This window comes from Nicotiana tabacum, chromosome 6 (genome assembly GCF_000715075.1).
Source record: "Nicotiana tabacum cultivar K326 chromosome 6, ASM71507v2, whole genome shotgun sequence".
NCBI classification, from domain to species: domain Eukaryota; kingdom Viridiplantae; phylum Streptophyta; class Magnoliopsida; order Solanales; family Solanaceae; genus Nicotiana; species Nicotiana tabacum.
Window position 1 is genome coordinate 194,623,475 of NC_134085.1, and position 8,881 is coordinate 194,632,355.

The window sequence follows — 8,881 nt, forward strand, 5'->3', positions numbered from 1 at the left end:
AAATCCTCATTTTAAGTCTCTAAATCTCAAGCCCTAATCTTCAATTTTAGGCTTAGATTTCATGATTTATTTGGTAGATTTCACAATAGAATTGAGTTTTAAGTCCAAGAATATTACCTCCAAGTGATTCCCCTTGAATCCCTCTTCAATCTCCTTCAAAAAGCTCCAAACATGACCAACTATGGAGGAAATAAACCCCACATTCGCGGACAAGACGACCTTAAAAACCTTTTGCCCATGCCTATTTTCCTTCTTTGCGATTGTGGAACAACCTTCGCGATCGCGAAGCACAAATTCTCAACTCCCAAAACTTACTCTATTTAAACGCGAACAAGCCTATGTGAAGGCAATGGTCAAGCTCCTAACTCTATGCAATCGCAAGCTAGCTACCGCATTCGCAATGAACAACCTCCATCCAAGACCCCTGGTCCACTCAACCCTATGCGAACGCGACCACCTCCCCGAGTTCGCGATCAACAACTCCACCACCTCAATGCGATCGCAGCTCCTCCTTTGCGAATAAAAAGACCAAACTGGACTGCCCCTCAAAGGCTTCTATGCGATCGCAGGAACCTCTACGCGATCGCAGAGAAGGAATCTCTGCAACAGTTGAACCTGCAATTCTACAACTTCTCTAAGGCATGAAATGGTACGATTGACCATCCAAAACTCACCGAGTCCCCCGGGACCTCAAACAAAGGCACCAACATATCCTAAAACCTTATTCAAACTTGTATCAACCTTCGGAATGCTCAAAACAACATCGAAACACCGAATCGCATCGGATTCAAGCCTAAGAATTCCAAAATCTTCAAAATTATGCTTTTGATCAAAAACCCACACAAACCACATCTGAATGACCTAAAATTTTGTACACACATCCCAAATGACACAACAGAACTTCTTGCAACTCTTGGAATTCCATTCCGGCCCCTATATCAAAATCTCTCCTGCCAACCAGAAATCGCCAAAATAACAGCTTCGCCAATTCAAGCCTAAATCTTCTCTAAACCTCTAAAACCCATTCTGATCACGCTCCTAAGTCCCAAATCACCTCCCGAAGCTATCCGAGCCTTCTAACACGCAAGTCAATATCCAGTTAACTTTTCCAACTTAAACTCACTCTAAAGAGACTAATTGTCTCAATTCTTACCAAATCCTTTCCCAACCCTAACCAAACAACCCGATCACATATAGAACCATAATACATAGCAATTAGAAGCAAAAATGGGGGAAACGGAGCAGTAATTCATGAGACGACTGGCCGGGTCATCACATCCTCCCTAACTTAGACAAATGTTTGTCCTCGAATGAGTCAAGAAACATACCTGAAGACTCAAACAAGTGAGGATATCTGCTCTGCATCTCCCGCTCGGTCTCCTAGGTAGCCTCCTCCACGGGCCGACCTCTCCATTGCACTTTCACTGAAACTATTTCTTTTGATCTTAACTTCTGAATCTAACGACCCAAAATAGCTACTAGCTCCACATCATAGGTCAAATCATCATCTAACTTAACCGTGCGAAAATCTAGAACATGAGACGGATCCCCAGTATACTTCTGGGGCATAGAAACATGAAATACTCGGTGCACACTCGACAAGCTGGGTGGCTAAGCAAGCTCATAAGACACCTCCCCAATCCTCCGAAGCACCTCAAAATGCCCAATGAATCGCAATTTCCCTTTCTTCCCAAATCTCATAACACCCTTCATAGGAAAAACCTTCAACAGGACCTTCTCACCGACCATATAGGACACATCCCGAACCTTCCAGTCGGCATAACTCTTTTTCCGCGACTGCAATGTACGAATCCTCTCCTGAATCACCTTCACTTTATCTAAAGCATCCTGCACCAAGTCAGTCCCCAATAGCCTAGTCTCACCGGGCTCGAACCAACCAACTGGAGATCTACACCGCCTCCCATACAAAACCTCATATGGAGCCATCTGAATACTCGACTGGTAGCTATTGTTGTAAGCAAACTCTGCAAGCGGTAGAAACTCATCCCATGACCCTCCGAAGTCAATGACACAAGCACGCAACATGTCCTCCAATATCTGAAAAGTACGTTCGGACTGCCCGTCCGTCTGAGGATGAAAATTTGTGCTCAACTCAACCTGAGTACCCAACTCTCGCTGCACAGCCCTCAAAACTGTGAAGTAAACTGAGTACATCTATCTAAAATTATGGAAACCAGAACACTATGCAAACGAACAATCTCTCAGATATATATCTCTGCCAATCGCTCTGAAGAATAAGTAGTACACACATGAATGAAGTGCGCAGACTTGGTCAGCCGATCCACAATCACCCAAATAGCATCAAACTTCTTCAAAGTTCGAGGAAGTCCAACTACAAAATCCATAGTGACTCTCTCACACTTCCGCTATGGAATATCCATCTGCTGAAGCAAGCCACCCGGTCTTTGATGTTTATATTTCATATGCTGACAATTGAGATACCGAGCTACAAATCCCACAATATTTTTCTTCATTCTTCTCCACCAATAGTGCTGCCTCAAATCCTGATACATCTTCGTGACGCCCGAATGCATGGAATACTGCGAGCTATGGGCCTCCTCCAGAATCAACTCCCGAAGCCCATCCATATTGGGCACACAAATCCGGTCATGCGTCCTCAACACCCCATCATCACTAATAGTCACATCTCTTGCATCATCATGCTAAACTCTATCCTTGAGGACAAGAAAATGTGGATCATCATACTGGTGCTCTCTGATGCGATCATATAAGGAAGACCAAGAAACCACGCAGGCCAATACCCGACTGGGCTCCAAAATATCTAACCTCACGAACCGATTGGCCAAGGCCTAAACATCAATTGCAAGGGGTCTCTCCCCAACTGGAAAATACAGCAAACTCCCCATTCTCACCACCTTTTGGCTCAAAGCATCGGCCACCACATTGGCCTTTCTTGGATGGTACAATATAGTAATATCATAATCCTTAAGAAACTTCAACCATCTCCGCTGCCTCAAATTGAGATCCTTCTGTTTGAATAAGTGCTGGAGGCTACGATGATCAGTAAACACCTCACAAGACACACCATACAAGTAATGCCTCCAAATCTTCAACACGTGAACTATGTCAGCCAACTCCAAATCATGAACGGGGTAGTTCTTCTCATGGGGCTTCAACTGACGGGAATCATAAGCAATAACTCTACCCTCATGCATCAATATACAACCAATACCAACTCTCGAAGCATCACAATACACGGTATATGACCTGAAGCTGATGGCAAAACCAACACTGGAGCTGTGGTCAAAGCTATTTTGAGCTTCTGAAAGATCTCCTCACATTCGTCCGACCATACAAATGGAGCACCCTTCTGAGTCAACTTGGTTAAGGGCGATGCAATAGATGAATCCCTGAAAAAACCGGCGATAATAGCCCACCAAACCAAGAAAGCTACAAATCTGTATGGCTAGGGACGGTCTGGGCCAACTCTGAACCGCCTCTATCTTTTTCAAATCAAGCTGAATACCCTCGCTGGACACCACGTGCCCCAATAAAGCCACTGAACTGAGCCAGAACTCACATTTGGAGAACTTTGCATAAAGCTTCTCCTCCCTCAATCCCTGCAACACAACTCTCGAATGCCCGGCGTGCTCCTCCTGACTACACGAGTACACCAGAATATCGTCAATGAAGACAATCATGAACGAATCAAGATAAGGCTGAAACACGTTGTTCATAAGATGCATGAACGCTGCTGGGGCATTAGTCAGCCCGAAAAACATAAGAAGGAACTCATAATGATCATATTTAGTCCTGAAGGTTGTCTTGAGAATATCCGAGTCCCTGATCTTCAACTGGTGATAACCCGAATGGAGATCAATCTTGTAAAACACTCTCGTTCCCTGAAGATGGTCGAATAAATCATCAATGCGAGGCAAAGGATACTTGTTCTTCACTGTTACCTTGTTCAATTGCCTATAATCAATGCACATTCTCATCGTGCCATCCTTCTTTTTCACAAATAGAATCGGCGCACCCGAAGGTGACACACTAGACCTAATGAACCCCTTTTCAAGCATTTCCTGAAGCTGCCCCTTCAACTGCGCTAGTGCCATATGATACGGCAAAATAGTAATGGGCTGAGTGCCCGGCACCAGGTCAATACCAAAATCAATATCGTTCTCCGGTGGCATACCCAACAGGTCTGCAGGAAACACATCGGGAAAATCTCTCACAATTGGAACAGAATTAATATTGGAAGTCTCAGCCCGACATCCCTCACAAAGACTAGATATGAAAGACACCCCTTCCTAAACATACGCTGGGCATTCAAGAATGAAATCACTCTACTAGGAATGTAATCAGTCACACCTCACCACTCAATCCGTGGCACATCCGATATAGCCAATGTGACTATCTTGGCATGACAATCCAGAATAGAACGACACGGAGATAGCCAATCCATGCCTAAAATGACATCAAAATCCACCATACACAATAATAATAGATCCACACGGGTCTCTAGACCCCCAATAGTCACCATACATGACCGGTAGATACGGTCTACAATAACAGTATCGCCCACCGGGCTAGATACATGAACATGTGAAGCAAGAGACTCACATGGCGTACCCAAATAATGAGCAAAGTATGATGCCACATAAGAAAAGGTGGAACCAGAATCAAATAATACATAGGCATCTCTGTGGCAAACTGAAACAATACCTGTAATGACAGCATCTGAAGCAATAGCATCGGGTCTAGCTGGAAGTGCATAGAAACAGGCATGACCGCCACCTGATCGACCTCCTCCTCTGGGATGGCCTCTGGCTAACTGACCTCCACCCCTAGCTGGCTGAGCGGGTGGTGGTGAAGTGACTGGCGCTGAAGCCGATGACTGACCCCTCTGCTGAGATGAACTAGCAAAATGACAAGGACACTATCTCCACATATGACCCATGTATCCACACTCAAAACAACTCCCAGGTGCTAGAGAAAGGGACTGAAGGGAACCCCTCACACTGGAGTGACTAGCAGATGCACCTGGCATATAAGAGCCCTGAACTAATGGAGCACGGGATGAACTCTGAGCTGGAAGGGCACTAAGTGATGACTGGCCCTGATGAGAACTGTGAAAACCATGACCTGATGGCGCTCCACGATAACCTGGGCGAGCTGGCTGAGCAGGCCTAAATGGATAGCCTCTATCGTGCTGAAACTGACCTCTCGAAGGAGTACCACTGCAGCTACCTGAACATCAAGGCCTCTTGGACTCCCTCTCCTCTCCCTCCTAGCGATGAACAGACTCAATCTCACGGGCAATATCCACAATCTCCTCGTAAGTAGCACCAGACACTCTCTCCCTAATCATGAGAATACGAAGCTGATAAGTGAGGACATTAACAAACCTCTTAATCCTCTATCTGTTAGAACCAGCCAAATGGCATGACAAGCTAACTCAGAGAACCTCAACTCATACTGCGACATGGTCATATCTCCTTAACTCAACCACTAGAACTACCTCTGCGTAGCTCCTCTCTGCGATACTGCGGCACATACTTCTCCAAAAAGAGAGCGGAGAACTGCTGCCAAGTAAGGGGTGATGCACCAACAGGCCTATGCCTCGCAAAATCCTCCCACCAAGTGAAGGATACTCCAAAAAACTGATAAGTCGTGAAAGCGACCCCGTTGGTCTCCAAAATGCTCGTTGTATGAAGCATTCTCTAACACTTGTCTAAGAAACCCTGGGCATCCTCTCCCTTAGCACCACTGAAATTCGGCGGCTGAAGTCTACCAAATCTCTCCAACCTGCGCTGCTCATACTCTGGCATGACAAGAACTACATAGTTCTGAGCAGCTGCAACCGGCTAGGCTGGATGTGCCCCCAGCGTCTGAAGTCCCTGCACGACCTGCTCAGGTGTACGATCGGCGGGAGTCTAATTGCCTCCCCCGACCTGAGAAGTAGTTGCGGCTGTAGTGGCTGAAACCACCTGAGCTAGGCTAATGCAAACTAATAAGATCTGAGACAAGGCCTCCTGAAGACCCGAAATCACAATAGGCACAACTTGTGCCTGAGCTGGTGCTGCTGGAGCATCCAAAACCGGGACCTGATCCTAAATTGGGGCAACTGGTAGATCTGCAGGTACTGCCCTAGATGCTCTGCCCCTACCACGACCGCGTCCTCGGCCTCTAGTGGCCACAGCTGGTGGTACTGGTGGTCGTCCATCCGGACCGATAGTGCATGTCCTCACCATCTATGAGAGAATAGAATAAAAGAAGTTTAGTACTCGAATCAACAAATTTGCACGACAAGAATTTCAAGAAGATGAAGTTTTTTTCCTAAAGGTTCTGTAGCCACTCGAGGATAAATACAAACGTCTCTGTACCGATCTGCGAGACTCTACTAAACCTGCTCATGACTTGTGAGAACTATGTAACCTAGGCTCTGATACCAACTTGTCACAAACCTAAACCTGGACCTGGTCGTGATGGTGCCTCTCGTGAAGACAAGGCTAGCCAACTATTCCCAATTCGATTTTAAACAGCTAAAGTACAAGAAAACAGTCTAAAACATGATTTAATAATACTAAGTAGCAGGTAATATCATAAGAATGCGGAAGTACAACCCAACACAGCCTAACAGTGAAGTATCAATTTGTTAATATGTTCAATAAATAGGATAATGATGAAATTTATTTTAACATCCAAAATTTGAATCTGGATTGAAGCATATTTTCTCTTGAATAAATTCATTAACTTTAATGTCATTCTTATTGAATCATGTTCTCAGAAGGCATTACGAGAATTATATTTGTATTTAATTTACTTCTGTCCCATATACACTTATTTTGCAAGGGAGCTTAATCTTCTTTGTTGATATCTCCTGTCTCCACGATATATGTGTAGATAGCTGTTGGTAATGTCATTTACATTGAATCAAACAGTGGAGCGGTTAAAAGAGTGGGTAGAAGTGATGCTTTTGCCACAGAATTTGATCTTGAGGCAGAGGAGTATGTTCCACTTCCTAAAGGAGAGGTTCACAAAAAGAAGTAGATAGTCCAGGTTTGTCTCATTTCCCATGAAGTCACATTTCTTATTTTGATATGGCGCAAATAGAAGATTACCCTGGCATTGTACGCATGTAGCTGATTTATATGCTTCTTTTCCACATGGTCAATATTTTCTATAGCTTAGCTATGGAATACCAAAGATCATAGTTTGTCTTAACAAACTTACTCGAACACTTGAAGGGTGTGTGAAATTCTGTATATCATTTGGAGAAGTGAGGAAACAGATCCCTTAGATAGATACTGGATTCCTAAGGCGCTTACGAAGGTGTTCTTTTTTGCATGGCTAGCAGCAAGGGGAGTGATTTTGACTGCTGAGAATCTGCGAATGAGGGGAATTATATTTGTTAGTTGGTGCTATATGTGTAAAAGCTCATGGGAAAAAGTTGATCATCTTTTGTTTCATTGCCCTATGTCCTCAGCTTTGTGGAGGGCGATCCTGAACCTTTTTGGTGTTCAATGGGTGATGCCAAGCACTGTAAAGGAAATGCTATATAGCTGGGCCGATTTTCGTAAAAGAAGAAAGCAAAAGGCGTGGAAGTTCGCCCTGTTAGCTCTCATGTGGATAGTTTGGGGGGAGAGAAACAGGAGATCTTTTGAGGGGATTGAGTCTTCTTTTTCACATCTTAAGAATAATCTTTTATCTTTGATCTCTTTTTGGTGCACTCATATAGCCCTCATTTGTATAGAAGATTGGGCGTATTTTGTAGAGAATCATGTTCTGATGTAAATTCTCTACTTTTTGGTATACTTCTTGTATACGGGAGTTCTCTCCCTTTTGATTAATACAATTTACCTTATCAAAAAACAGCCTCTCCACCCTAAGGTAGAGGTAAGGTCTACGTACACACTACCCTCCCCATCCCCTACTTATGGGATTATACTGGGTTGTTGTTGTCATTGTTGCAACAAATAGTAGATATGAACCCATAACTTTAAAAATATAATGAGTTCAATGCTAAATAACTTAGAGATTGAACCCATAAGTAATTGGTATCCTGTTGAATAGTCAAAGTGCGCCAAGCTGGGACACCTCCTGTTATCCCAAAAAAATGACATTGTCCTCCGATAGGGTGGTGATCTGAATATTGTCTTAGGTATTGAAGCTGTAATGGCTACTTTTATACCCATTCAGTTCTAAAATCTTCAACATCATTAATTTAGTTGTCATGTTTCAACTAGCTAGGAAATTTCTTGTTTCTGCTGTTATTATAGCATACTTTCTAAGCCAAACACTAAAATTGATAATATTTTGAGGGCCCCGCGAAAATTGTTGTTTCGATTGATGGCATGTCTATCGATAATAGAAATTTGGAGCTTAAGCCACAGGGAAGCACATAGTAACTATAGTAAAGGCTAATGGCTTAAAGAACCATGAAATGTTAGGAAAATCTGATCTATTTGTGATTGTATACATTCATCCACTTTTCAAGGTTAAGCAAAATCATTGAGAAGAACCTAAATTCCGTTTAGAATCAGAAGTTTGAGTTAATTGCAGAACACAAAGAGACCCAATCTCTCATCTTGGAGGTCTTCATAATGACATTGGTCAAGACCAACGAATGGCTGTCGCTAAGTTGCCTTTGAATGAGCTAGCAACAGAGCCTGGTACGGAAATTGAATGAAGATTACTGCCAAAACTTGATACGCTCAAAACTTGCAAGTGTTGATTAGTTCTGTGAAATAGAAATGAATCTTTTGAACCTAGGTTGTTAGAAAACAGAAGATAATATACTTCCCATTGAAAAATTTATTGGGACTCCAAATTGATTTAACTTTCAGAAAAAAGAAACATTCTTGTCGTTCACTGTTTATTCATTTGACCTAGCAAT